Genomic DNA, 15,285 nt, shown 5'->3' with positions numbered 1-15,285 from the left:
TTATTATAATTTTTTAGTTTTTTCCCAAGAATTTTTGCAATGTTACGTAGGTGGGGGAAAAAAGCTGTCCTTGAAACAGTCTTGATATGTTCGTCAAAAGAGAGATCAGGGTCCAGAGTAACGTCGAGGTCCTTTACAGTTTTATTTGAAATGACTGTACAACCATCAAGATTAATTGTCAGATCCAACAGAAGATTGCTTTGTTTCTTGGGACCTAGAACTAGCATCTCTGTTTTGTCCGAGTTTAAAAGTAAAACATTTGCCGCATCCACTTTCTTATGTCAGAAACACAGGCAATTTTGGGGCTCCGGCGAAGGCAATTTTGGGGCTTCGCCATGTTTCATCGACATGTACAGCTGTGTATCGTCCGCATAGCAGTGAAAGTTATGTTTCCGAATGACATCACCAAGAGGTAAAATATATATTGAAAACAAAAGTGGTCCTGTAACGTCACCTTGAGGAACACTGAAATTTACATTTGATTTGTCAGAGGACAAACGATCCATAGAGACAAAATGATATCTTTCCGACAGATAAGATCTAAACTTGTCCGTGTAGACCAATTTGGGTTTCCAATCTCTCAAAGAATGTGCTGATCGATGTTATCAAAAGCAGTACTAAGGTCTATGAGCACCAGGACAGATGCAGAGCCTCAGTCTGACGCCATTAAAATGTTGTTTACCACCTTCACAAGTGCAGTCTGAGTGCTATGATGGGGTCTAAAACCAGACTGAAGCATTTCGTATGTTGTTAGTCTTCTAGAAGGCCTACACACACTGCCACAGGATGAGTTGCCAAGCAACTAAATCTATGGATCACCAAATCAATAGTTCACAAGTCACTGAGCACAAATCTGAATTCATACTGTATGGATGAACATATACAAAAAGAGGATGTTCATGTCATCTACGTTGTTGTAATTGACTTGCCTTCATTGTTAAAACAAAGCCTTCAATCACCCCACTTCCCTGCCTACACACACTGCCATAGAACTGAGGTGTGTTTGTGTGTTCATTTGTTGACGATGATTCAAGCCATGATTCATACACACACAGGCATAGTTCAATGGGCCTATATTTGGCTTATACTGTAAAATGCAATGTAGATCTGTATATTGTGTTTTGTGTCGATTTGAGTTGCATCAGCAAAAAAGCGGCAAATGGAGAGATGTGTGTATTCTTGCCGACGCCTACTTGTGTGTTCACTTGTACAAATCATTCATCCCTTAAAGAGCCATGGTTACCATAGCACAAGTCTGATTTATTTTGGAATATAAGCACAGATTGCAATTCCAATGGACAATCTTCAGCCTTCACTTGTTTTTGTAAGATATTTTATTTTCGGCCATGCCAGAAAATAAAATATAAAAAAAAACAAGTGAAGGCTTTGTGTAATAAACACTTGACTGAACTGTACATTTGCAATGGTGGTTGAATGTCATTGTCCATGAAAAAAAAAAGCTTTTCATGATTAGGGCTGAGATTCTAACAAGTGCAGATAATCAACATCAGCAGGTGATTTTCCTCAATAGAAACTAGAACCATGGGCCTCCCGAGTGGCGCAGTGCTAGAGACATCACTACAGACCCGGGTTCAATCCTAGACTGTAGGCTGTGATTCGAGGTCCACAATTGGCCCAGTGTCGTCCAGGTTAGGGGAGGGTTTGACCGGGGGGGGCTTTACTCATCACGCTATAGTGACTCGTTGTGGCAGGCCGGGTGCCTGCAGGCTGACCTCTGTGGACTGTGTTTCCTCCGACACATTGCTGCGGCTGGCTTCCGGGTTAAGTGGCTGGGTGTTTGGTGGGTCATGTTTCGGAGGACGCATGAATCGACCTTCGCCTCCTGAGCCCGTTGCAGCGATGAGACGAGATCGAAATTGGGGAGAAAAATAAATAAAAATAAAAATAAACTTGAACCAGTAGTTTGGTATTGTCAAAATGGGATCCAGAGTTGGACTATGACCAGATCTGTCAGAGAGCGAGAGAAAGAACATAGAGGGAGAGCATGAACAGAGAGTAATGCATTTTCCGATACTGATAATCTAATCCAGAGAGCGAGAGAGAGCGCGATAGAGCCTCTGGGCTTTCCAAACATTTCAGGGCTACCGATGCAGACATAAAACGCACCAGTACAAACTTACTGTAGTAATAATGCGGTAACGACAGACTTCATCTCAGTGTGGAGTGCTTTAAATTGTGCATGTCAAATATGAGGTGGCTCTATTCAATTAACTGTTGTTTCAATCCGGGCCTTGTTTCAGTTTATGTAGTTTGAAGATAATCGCACTGTGGTTCTGCGAGGCGATTTATATCTGTATTCATGTTTCTAACAAATGTGTGTGTGTGTGTTAGCACTAGGGTTGGACCTTATATGTATTTTGAAATACCCATGTTATGATTTTCAATCCGTTTTTTTTGTGTATTTTTGAATACATTTCAATATTTGTGCTTTTAATAAATACCTCCAGTCAACTTGTGCACAAGGTAATAGATAAAGCACATCATGTTCTTAATTTCACATGTCAGATTATTCATTATGAAACATTCCCCAAACGGCTGATTTAAGCCATGTCATTTGTGTTTACATAGAACCACAATGAGCAAATGGGAGCCTTGTGATGATGTCAGTCACTCCAGGTCAGCATGTTATTTACATCTGTATGAAATTCACAACTATTGTTTAAAGTAGTTTTTAATCAAGTTAATTGCAGGATTTGCTGTGATTAATCCCAAAATATTATTAAAAAATATTACATGAATAGTCACCTCTTTTTTTTGTAATGGTTAGGAAAATCTGGTAAATTGACAGCCCACTTTCTTTAACCTTAATGTAAACTTGTTTTGACATAGCATTGTTGTTTTTTAGCTGTATATATTTAGGATGTTTTAGTGTATTTAGAATACTTTCAATTACTTTCAGTGCGATGAATCACGATTAATGAAAATGAGTGCACTAAAATTACAAAAAGTTAACTTGACAAAACTGATTTAATTCAGGCAGCCCTAGTTTAAAGTGAATTATCTAAGATGTGCAACATTTATTATATCCAGCTGTGTATTTGGTTTGCTAACTTGTTAGCTAGTGGCTTGCAATATCAAGCATCTTGGTAACAGCAGCTGCTAGAGACAATCCCATTCTGGATAAAGGGATCCTGGATCCCCTCCTGCCGTGTAATATTTGTTTTGTGTGTGTAGTAAACTGTGAGTAGCCTTTTGAGATACTTGTATAACGTTGAGTTGTCTGTCCTTGGGGTTTGTTTGTTTGCTCACGCTAGTTAGCATTTACCATGTATCCAATACAGGAATTCCCATGTATAGGATTTGTTAGCTTTCTAGTAACACATGCTTGTTGGGTTTTTATCTATCATGGTCCAAACACACCAATACAGTCGTGAAGAGGGCACAACAATGCCTCTTCTCGCTCAGGATTCAGCCTTTATTTAACTAGGCAAGTCCATTAAGAACAAATTCTTATTTACAATGACGGCCTTCTGGAAACAGTGGGTTACCTACCTTGTTCAGGGGCAGAAAGACAGATTTTTACCTTGTCAGCTCAGGGATTTGATCCAGCAACCTTTTGGTTACTGTCCTAGCGCTCTAACCACTAGGCTACCTGCCGCCCCAGGAGGCTGAAAGGATTTGGCCTGGCCCCTCAGATCATTAAGTTATTGACTGGCTGCATCATCACTTGGTATGGCAACTGCTTGGCATCCGACCGCAAGCCGCTACAGAGGGTAGTGAGTACAGCCCAGTACATCACTGCCATTCAGGACATGTTGAAATCATGAACATGTATTGATCATATCTTTAGTAATGCTTCAGAAATGTGCTTGAAAGCAGTGTACAGATCCATCAGATGTAGTGATCACAACATAGTAGCCATATCTAGGAAATCCAAAGGTCCAAATTCTGGGCCTAATCTAGTGTATAAGAGGTCATACAATAAGTTTTGTAGTGATTCCTATGTTGTTGATGTAAAGAATATTTGTTGGTCCGTGGTGTGTAATGAGGAGCAAACAGACATTGCACTTGACACATTTATGAAAAGTACTGCAAATTTAAGAAATCATGTGACTAATCTGAATAAAAATAAGAAACTACACTATGAAACAAAGATAAATGACATAAAGAATGACAGTAAATAGCTTTGGAGCACCTTCAATGAAATTTAGGGAAAAAAGGCAAACTCAGCTCCTTCATCCACTGAATCAGATGGCTCATTCATCACAAAACCAATTTATATTGCAAACCACTTTAATCATTGTTTAATTGCCAAGATTAGCAAATTTAGGCATGACATTCCAGCAACAAACGCTGACACTACACATCCACGTATATTTGAATTCTGTAAAGTCAGTGTGGAAGAGGTGAAAAATGACAAGCCACCGGGGTCTGACAACTTGGATCGCAAATTACTGAGGATAATAGGGACAATATTGCCACTCCTATTGGTCATATCTTCAATTTAAGCATCTTAGGAAAGTGTGTGCCCTCAGACCTGGAGGGAAGCAAAAGTCAATCTGCTACCTAAAAATAGAAATCCCCCTTTGCTAGCTCAAATAGCAGACCAACCAGCCTGTTACCAACCCTTAGTAAACTTCTGGAAAACATTGTGTTTGATCAGATACAATGCTATTTTACAGTAAAAAACAGGCTTTCAGCATGTTTATAGGGAGGGACATTCAACAAGCACAGCACTTACAGAAATTACTGATTGGCTGAGAGAAATTGAGAATAAAAATATTGTGGGGGCTGTTTTGTTAGACTTCATTTCAGCTTTTGACATTATCCATCAAAGTCTGCTGGAAAAACGTGTTATGGCTTTACACCTCCTGTTATAATATGGATAAAGAGTTACCTGTTTAACAGAACACAAAGGGTGTTCTTTAATGATGGCCTCTCCAACATAATCCATGTAGAAACAGGTTTTCCCCAGCTGTTTAGGCCCCTTACTTTTTCAATATTTACTAACAACATGCCAATGGCTTTGAGTAAGGCCAGTGTGTATGTATGTTGATGAATCAACACTCTACATGTCAGCTACTACAGTGACTACAATTACTGCAACAATTAACAAAGAGCTGCAGTTAGTTTCAGAATGTGTGGCAAGGAATAAGTTAGCCCTAAATAAAAAAATGAAGCATTGTATTTGGGACAAATCATTCACTCAACCCTAAACCTCAACTACACCTCGTAATGAATAATGTGGAAATCCAGCAAGTTGGTCATGGTCAAAACATATTGATACAACAATAGCTAAGATAGGGAGAAGTCTGTCCATAATAAGGCGCTGCTCTACATTCTTTACAGAACTATCAACAAGACAGGTCCTACAGGCTCTAGTTTTGTCACACCTTGACTACTGTTCAGTCATGTGGTCAGGTGCCACAAAGAGGGACTTAGGAAAATTGCAATTGGCTCAGAACAGGACAGTATGGCTGGGTCTTGGATGTACACAGAGAGCAAACATTAATACTATGCATGTCAATCTCTCCTGGCTCAAAGTGGAGGAGAGATTGACTTCATCACTACTTGTATTTGAGAGAGGTATTGGCATGTTAAAAGCACAGATGTTTAACTTCTTTGGGACTGGGGGGAAATATTGAGTAGCTTGGATAATAAGGTGCCCAGAGTAAACTGCCTGCTACTCAGGCCCAAAAGCTAGAATATGCATATAATTAGTACATTTGGATAGAAAACACTCTGAAGTTTCTAAAACTGTTTGAATGATGTCTGTGAGTATAACATCATATGGCAGGCAAAAACCTGAGAAAAAATCCAACCAGGAAGTGGGAAATCTGAGGTTTGTAGTTTTTCAAGTCATTGCCTATCGAATATACATTGTCTACAGTGTGCACTTCCTATGGCTTCCACTAGATTTGAACAGTCTTTAGAACCTTTTTTGAGGTTTCTACTGTGAAGGAGGAGAGAATGAGAGCTGTTTGAGCCAGAGGTCTGTCAGAGTGCCATGAGCACAGTCTCGCACACGCTCGTGAGAGGTAGCTGCGTTACATTGCATTTCTAAAGACAAAGTAATTCTCCGGTTGGAACATTATTGAAGATTTATGATAAAAACATCCTAAAGATTGATTCTATCCATCGTTTGACATTTTTCTGCGAACTGTAATAGAACTTTTTTGACATTTCGTCTGAACAAGTGATATCGCATTATGCATTTGGATTACTGGGCTAAACACGTGAACAAAAAGTAGGTATTTGGCCATAAATGATGGACTTTATTGAACAAAACAAACATATTTGAGGTGAGACACTACCATCCCACATATCCCAGAGAGTTAAACGACGAGCACACAGCTCAGACACCCATGCATACCCAACAAGACATGCCACCAGAGGTCTCTTCACAGTCCCCAAGTCCAGAACACACTTTGGGAGGCTCACAGTACGACACAGAGCCATGACTACATGGAACTCTATTCCACATCAGGTAACTGATGCAAGCAGTAGAATCAGATTTTAAAAACAGAAAAATGCACCTTAAGGAACAGTGGGGACTGTGAAGCAACACAAACATAGGCGCAGACACATGCATACATATCTACCTCAATTACCTCGTACCCCTGCACATCAACTCGGTACTGGTGTCCTGTGTATATAGCCAACCTATCATTACTCATTGTGTATTTATTATTACGTATAATAACTTTTCTATTATTTCTCTATTTTCTCTCTGCATCGTTTACAAGGGCCCATAAGTAAGCATTTCACTGTTAGTCCATACCTGTTTAGAAAGCATGTGACGAATAACATTTGATTTAATTTTGTTGACATGAGACACATTTGATGGAAGAACCGAGAGTTAGAAAAATGCAGGTACCGAACCGTTTTTCATGTTGTATTATCGAAAATGTACCAAAGTTACGGTATACCGTACAACACTATTGTGAACAACAGGAATGGATAACATGCATTCTTCCAACATGAGCAGTCCAACATTAATTATAAGCTTTTGAGCCTCACATTCTAACAACATTCTAACACATTCTAACGACAACTCTGTCCTCTCTATAGGGTAAAGATGATTAACATGTATAAAGATGGGCAATCTAAGGATCATTTTCTATGGATGGTCAATGTGATCTGCCTGAGATAAATTATCTGCCGTTGATAAAAACAATTGGTGCTCCCCATGACTAACAGCAGTTAAGAATAATTAAACTATTGGTCCAAATATCAGTCTATGGAATTTTGCGACTGACTTTTACATTATTTTACATACTGTACCTCTTTGATCTTCATCAGTACAATAGTACCAGAATCACTCGCTCTGATTTAGGATTTTTTTTTGGTCAGTTTGAAAGGTAAAGAATACATGGTCGTCTCGACTGGTTTATAGGGTAGCTTTTGGGACTGAGCTGTGTCTTTGTGGAAGGAAAATTGCCTGGCTCATCTGGTGTCATTGTGGTGGAGTTGACTGACGCTGTTGTGACTTTGTCTGGGGACAGTGGCGGGGCGATGCACTATGGCAGCGTTACACAAGCCCTGTCTCCTGTCCTCGGGAGTGAGGTCACCAAACCATTCATGGTTACTGCTGCTGTGGTCTCGACTGAGATTTGAGTCTCATGGATTCTCTTTGTCACTGTAATAGGAAAACAGTGTGCCCTAAATGTAACAAAAGAAGGGGTTGAGCTGCTCAATTAGTTTTGAGTTTCAGGTGTAATGGTAGAAACACTAGGATGGTGCAGTGTCATGATAGATGGGGCAGTAAGACTATCATAATGCTTAATTAAAAGTATGGCAGTTAGAGAACAGCACATCTGATGGATACACACACGACTCACCTATACAGTAGTCAGTTAATGTTGATTTCCACATCTCTGTTGTTTTGGTCAGTGGAAACCACCCAAACATGATTTTGCATATTTGAAGTGCTCTTCAGTGTCATTAAATAAGTTCCCTCTTTGTAAAACTTTGCCCCTACTACTTCTTTCCTCTGTCAAGGCAACAATAACAACTCCCCTAACCTGTGTCAAGGAGTGAGGGGTCCGAGGTTTGTGGTTAAGAATTTGTTTCCTGATGTATCATGTCAGAAATGTTGTTACTAACTCTACTGTAACACGGAACCCAAACCGGCTGCACGCGCATCGTGCATAAATAAATTTTGTCCCCCTACACCAAATGCGATCACGACACGTAGGTTCAAATATTAAAACAAACTCTGAACCAATGACATTAATTTGGGGACGGGTCGAAAATCATTAAACATGTATGGCAATTTAGATAGTTAGCTTGCACTTGCTAGCTAATTTGTCCTATTTAGCTTGCTTGCTGTTGCTAGCTAATTTGTCATGGGATATAAACATTGAGTTATTTTACCTGAAATGCACAAGGTTCTCTACTCCAACAATGAATCCACACATAAAACGGCCAACCAAATAGTTTCTAGTCATCTCTCCTCCTTTCAGGCTTTTTCATCTTTGAACTTATATGGTGATTGGCATCTACACTTCCATAGTATTACCACGACAACCAGCAAAACATCTTTCAGTCACCCACGTGGGTATAAACAATGAGGAGATGGCATGTGGGTACCTGCTTCTTTAAACCAATGAGGAGATGGGAGAGGCAGAACTTGCAGCGCGATCTGCATCAGAAATAGGAAGGACTTCTATTTTAGCCCTTGGCAACACAGTCGCTCGCGAGCATTGTGGGTGCAATAATTGAATAACATGGATTTCTAAATGTATTTTGCGACGCTCGTGCACGCGATGTGTCCGGTCTGGTCAGCATGTAAGACAGCTGTGAGGATTGTTCGTAGGTGAAACATTTCACCCTTCCTTTATCCTGTTCATTAGTGCCCAATTAAGATTAATGTCACTTTATTCATGAATTGTACACAAGGTCCAGCGGAAATTTGACTTCCGCTTTATCCTAACCCCTCCAAAAGACACACATGCATATACAGGTTGGAGCAGGGGGATAACACCCCGCAGCCACCTGCTGCTTTTTGTCGTTCTGGTGTGAAAATAGTATTTTTTTCAGCCTGTATCTAGTAAGTCTCTTTTGCTTTTAAAAAAAAATAGAAAATATTTTTCATGAAATTTTACTATAATAGATGAATCCATATAAATACAAATCTAGAAATAGTGTTTGAGGGACAAAAAGTGATTTTATAGTCAAATGCACCTCGTCTTCCAAATCTTATTGTCCACCATAAGTATTTAGTATTGTCATTCCAGCTATTGTCATCCATCAACAAACCTACTCATCCCAGGGTTTTTCTTTATTTCTACTATTTAATACATTGTAGAATAATAGCGAAGACATCAAAACTATGAAATAACACACATGGAATCCTGTAGTAACCAAAAAAGTGTTAAACAACTAAGATAGCCCTATTTGGTAAAAGACCAAGCACAGGTCAAATAAGCAAAGAAAAACGGCAGTCCATCATTGCTTTAAGACATGAAGGTCAGTCAGTAAATCCGGAAAATGTGTGTGCAGTTGCAAAAACCATCAAGCGCTATTGATGAAACAGGCTCTCGTGAGGACCGCCACAAGAAAGGAAGACCCAGAGTTACCTCTGCCGCAGAGGATAAATTCATTAGAATAACTGCACCTCAGATTGCAGACCAAATAAATGCTTCACGGAGTTCAAGTAACAGACACATCTCAACATCAACTGATCAGAGGAGACTGCGTGAATCAGGCCTTCATGGTTGAATTGCTGCAAAGAAACCACTACTAAAGGACACCAATAAGAAGACATTTTTGGTTCCAACCGCCATGTCCTTGTGAGACGCAGAGTAGGTGAACGGATGATCTCCGCATGTGTGGTTCCCACTGTGAAGCATGGAGGAGGAGGTGTGATGTGGGGGTGTTTTGCTGGTGACACTGAGTGATTTATTGCGAATTCAAGGCACACTTAACCAGCATGGCTACCACAGCATTCTGCAGCGATACGCCATCCCATCTGGTTTGTGCTTAGTGGGACAATCATTTGTTTTTTAACAGGACAATGACCCAACACCGCTCCAATCTGTGTAAGGGCTATTTTACCATGCTGCATCAGATGACCTGGCCTCCACAATCACCCGACCTGAACCCAATTGAGTTGGTTTTGGATGAATCAAAAGTAGCCAACAAGTGCTCAGCATATGTGGGAAATCCTTCAAGTCTGTTGGAAAAGCTGGTTGAGAGAATGCCAAGAGTGTGCAAAGCTGTCAAGGCAACGGGTGGCTACTTTGAAGAATCTCAAATTAACACTCCCATTCAAAAGTTTGGGGTCACTTAGAAATGTCCTTGTTTTCCATGAAAACATACATGAAATGAGTTCCAAATTGAATAGGAAATAAAAATATAGATTTTTAATTGAAATAATTAATTGCAAAGAATGTGCAGGTGGTTAGACTATGGAAATTGGGTTTCCATAGCTGGCTTTGATTGTGAGAAACAACCTCTGGATAATCAAAACAGAGCTTTGTGAGGTGTTACCATTCACAGTTAGCCATTGTTATGTAAATGAAAGCTGAAAAGTACCATGTCCTGGCTTTGGTCTGCCGGAGCCATGGCCCAGTGTGACACGGGTGCCGGCCCACAAAGAAATGGAAAAGTCTGAGCCTTTTGGGTAATACACTGGGTTAAATCTTGTATGTAAATGCACCAATAGTCCTTTGTAATATAAATGAGTTTGACAGAGTTATGTCAGACTCAAGGGGGTTAGTGAGAAATGCTATGAAATGGAGCAGTGTGATTGGTTAGTGAGTCATTTCCAGTTGAATAACCCAAATGATTTAGCAAATTCTCAATAGTCATAAAGATGTCAGAATACAGATATGACGTCATTGTTTTAGAACTATCCACTGAGTGGTTCAATATGCCCATAAATCAGTGCAATCAAATGTTTTGATTTTTATAAATGCCGGTGTTATGGAAATAGAATTGGGGTCATGTATACTGTGATCATGCAGATACAAAAAAAGAGTAACAGAGAGCAATTTATAACACGGCAAACTTAGCATACATGGCATTTGTGGAACATCTTTATGCACGTCTGCTATTTTGCCTTCAACATAATGTTGAAAGCCCTGTCGCTGCTGCAGCCTTCTGTCATAAAAGTTCATGAAACGTCCACCTCAGCACTTGTCTCTGTGCTATAACACTTCCATCTATCCCTGACCACTTGCAAAGTGGGCCATTTTTAGCTGTGCTGAGAGGGAAGGTTGTAATCTTGCAAAGGTTTAGTGTTTCTTCCTTGACGATAACTGGTGCAGCTCTACATGAGTGCTGTCTAATTTGCCTTTGGCAGTCGCTCTCAGGGATGGTTTGGAAAGGGAAAGGGAGTTGAATAGTGGTAGTCTGAGAGGGAGAGCAGGACAGGTAGTGATAGAGGGTTAGGAAAAGGACAGAGGAGAAGGGAGAATGGACAAGAAAAATAGGTAGAGGAAGAGCGAAAGAAAGTTGAGGGCTAAATGTTGGGTTTAGTGAAGTGGCTCCATTGAGATCAAGAGACGTGAGTGCGTGCACCTTCTGACCAAATAGCTTGGCAGTGTGATGTATGTTCAGCTGCATTGTCTGGCTGTATGCACATCAGTGTGGGTGAGAGTGTGTGTGTATTTTTTATGCTAAAATCCAGTCTCTCTCATGACATCATTTGATATTGTCCCATAGATGTGTAACTATTCCTACAAACTTGAAATGGACACAATGGCTATGTTAAGCCTGAATGTGTTTGTTTGTTTGATGTATTTGTGTTTGGTAGGTTTTTGCTGAGTAACAGCACTTTGCACGCTTGTCCTTGGCAAATCTAAATACTGGTGATTGACACCTTTCTTTATGGTCTTTGCTGACCCAGTTCATTGTTTTGGACTTGGACAAGAGAATGCTGAATGAGGTTGTCAGTTGTGTTTGGCTCACATTGCAGAAATGGTCTTGCATCTGAGTTCTGGAAGTGTGTGTGTGTGTGTGTGCGCCTGCATGCCTGTGTGCAAGAGAGAGAACTCTCATTATCAGGTGTCTCCTGGACTAAAAGCCATGCTTAATTCATTTTATCCATACCACAGCCATTTGAACATTCAAATTTTCCAACAAGGCACATTTTCTAATGAAGTAGGAAGTGAAGTGCTCTGTTGAAAACAATGCAAAAACCTTCCCATAGTGTGATCTGCAGCCTGTATATTAAAAATGGCTGCACACCAACGCCAAAAATGTTATATTTCGATTTGGAATAATAATCATACTCCTAATAATTCATTTAATTTGTAAAGCTCGTTTCTGCCACCCAAGGCACATACACATGCCATAGTAAAAAAAAAATTAAAAAAAAGATTTCCCCTCACTCGGAGGACCTTGTCCAATGCTCCACTGAGGTCCAATGGTATGAGGATGATGGCAGTCCCAGAGTCAGCACTCATGAAGAGGTCATTGGTGACCTTTACCAGGGCAGTCTCGCTGCGGTGTCTAGCCCCGAAACTTGACTGGAAGGGCTCCAGTAGCTTGTGAGGGGCCAGATGGTGTTGGAGGAGCTTACCTGAAAAGGGCAGGTTGGAGTTCTCAAGGTCATCTCGGTCAGATCCAGGCTTTTTAAGTACTGGGTGAGCTGAGGAGAACATTGCTGTAGAACCATTGCTAGTGCACTGTCATTGCTAGGGGTGTCCCGATCTGGCCGTATTCGTAACCGTATCCCTAAATTGACAGTTAATAGTCAGATTGGCTGATACTCATGATCTAAAAAATGTAATTGTTTTTAAAATAGTGGAATTATTTAGAGCGCACTGCACTTCGCACTGTTTGAGTGACATGAAAGAGATGCGTGCTGGCTGCTAAAAACATATATTATTTTTAGATCACGCATAATTACAAAAATACTCTTATCATAATCATATTGTGACAATTCTCCATATCGTTACGATACTAGTTTTGATGGAGTACTCAGAACAGCCCTAGTCTTTGTCCTCTACCACCTTTATTTTAATACAGTGCTTTATTAGCTAACTGCACTACTCGTCTATGGAGAATAGCTATGAAAAAGGTGAATCTTTATTCAAGGTGTTTTTAGTCTAGGAATAGGTTCAATCTGGGTCCAGGAAATCATCACAATGAGTTTAATCAGGTGTGTTTAATTAGCGCTGGAGTGAAAATGTGACACTCTTGCGGTCCTCGAGGACAAAAACTACCCCGCCGTTGGTTAAAGGAGAAGTCTGCCTGTACCACATGCCAAGTTCCTTGCTGTGAGAGCATTTTTACTCAGATCCAACCCACTGGGCACACCACATCATTTCAAGATGGATAATTGGGTAATGTTTGGTTGATCAGTGAGATTATAACCTATTTACTTGTATTTATTCAGGGGAGCCCAATTCAGGGGAGCTCATTTGCAATGGTGCCCTGAGGACAAACATTCCATAAATACCCCCCACCCCCCAAAAAGACAGCTATAAATACATTGAAACAGGTTATTACAAGTTATAATAGTTGCACACTTCAGTGAACTCCTTTAATAGCATAGTTTTAAACTGCCCTATCAGCACCAGGGAATCCAGGTGGAATTTGTTCTGTAAGGTAACTGTGGTGCGTTAAAACTAAAGGTGGATTTAACCAACTTTGGAGACAAGCGGGTCCTTGAGTTTACCAACAAACGGGTTTGGTATCTTATATTTCAACACCACATTTTGTTGTGTTACAGCCAGTGTCACAGTTTTTTGGCAGATATGCCTTCTGGAACATGTGAACTTTCATGTGCCTTAATAAAAAACGTGTATGCCATCTGTAAATACGAATCAAAATGTTTAATTACAAACCTTGTTGGTTAAGCCACAGAAAAAGTCAGCAACCTTCCCACTAGCCATTATTGGCTGAGATGAGTGGGCTGGACATGCCGAGAGAGGAGTTTGGATGTGTATATAGAAGGTTTCTGTCTATTTGAGCTGGTCAGTCTGTGTTGGTAATCCTGTCGAACGCAGTAAAAAAAAAAATATTGTATAGTGAAGCTGCATAAGTATTGCTCTCCACTTTCTGGAGGATCAAGTTTTGAAATCAGTGGAATTAGAGAATGATAGCTAAAGAGATGGAGAAAACACCTGTCTCCGGATTACATATTCAAACTAAGGGCAACCGTGGCATGGCATCTGTGACAGGGAGACGAGTCCATCATGCATGATGATGTATACAGGTAAGACAGTCTAGCGCCAGCTAGCTACATTTTCCAGATATTACACATTTCAAATTTTGACACAAGGTGGTTTTATGTCAAATTAGTGTACTGTTAGCTAGCTAGCTAACATTAGCTGGCTGGCTCCCTAGCTAACGTTACATGTATGATGTTATTATTTGTATCCCAGAACCATTTGTTTTGCTAGTTAGAACCTAATATGAGCTAGCTAACAATGAACCTGGTTGGTTAGCTCCCAGCAGATTCATGCAGGGTAGTACCGACATGATTTGGCACTATGTTCATTGTTGTTTAACTAGCTAACATTAGCTGGCTGGCTCGTGACGTGTGTGTGACCTAAAATTCGTTTACCTAACTAGGTTCATTGTTTACTAGCTAGCTAGCTAGCCATCTTTATGTCTTAAGCTATAGTGTACAACACCCTTTGAATATGGCCCGTGTCAGTAAACATCAGCAAAAAAGTATAATGAAATTGTTGCCAGCAGAGCTGGTTAGGCTGTTTTTATGTTTTCCAGAGGTAAACAAATCATTGGCTAGAGCGTCAAGTGTGGGCTCTGAACGCTCCGAGAGCGAAACGATATGGGTAGGGGTACAGCTTAAGAAGGTGTGAACAATGCTGAATGGGTGTGTAGACAAAGAAGAAATCTTCACTCGATACCAAAACATTTGAAGGCCATTTTCTCAAAAGTGAGTTTACAAGTTTATCAATTTTTAAAGCAGAATTACTTTCCCATTGTTCCTCAAAAATACATTGTATGATATACCATTTTGTATCTCTGAGTCTCTACTTTTATCCAATGTAAAAAAACACAATTTCAAATTTTGCTACATATGACCAAATCCAGGTGGTGAGTCACATATATATTTTCATTTTTCCTGCACTAAGTACACGTTTTAAATCAAATTGGGCTTTCTGTAATTCAACAAAATCAGATTGCAGCTCTAACTTAGCTTGGTCAACAGTTGGTGCAATGGCATACATAACTGTACGTCTGCATAGAGATTAATATTACAGGATTTAATACATGGACCAATATTATTATTATCTATAGAGAGAGTTTTTGTTCATATCCCAGAAATGTTCCATATGCACAAAAAGCATATTTCTCTCAAATTTTGTGCACAAATTTGTTTACATCCCAAGAAGCTGATTA

General features: G+C 40.0%; 1 protein-coding gene across 4 annotated transcripts in view; it reads left to right on the top strand.

Moving 5' to 3' along the window:
• LOC109875090 (arf-GAP with SH3 domain, ANK repeat and PH domain-containing protein 1) overlaps positions 1 to 15,285 on the top strand; it is a 185,652-nt gene that overhangs the window by 9,658 nt on the left and 160,709 nt on the right. The gene's annotated exons all lie outside the window — the stretch shown is intronic.

Source organism: Oncorhynchus kisutch, linkage group LG30, assembly GCF_002021735.2.
Source record: "Oncorhynchus kisutch isolate 150728-3 linkage group LG30, Okis_V2, whole genome shotgun sequence".
Lineage (NCBI taxonomy): Eukaryota > Metazoa > Chordata > Actinopteri > Salmoniformes > Salmonidae > Oncorhynchus > Oncorhynchus kisutch.
Note: the sequence above shows the minus strand (reverse complement) of the source record. Positions and strands in the feature narration are given on the sequence as shown.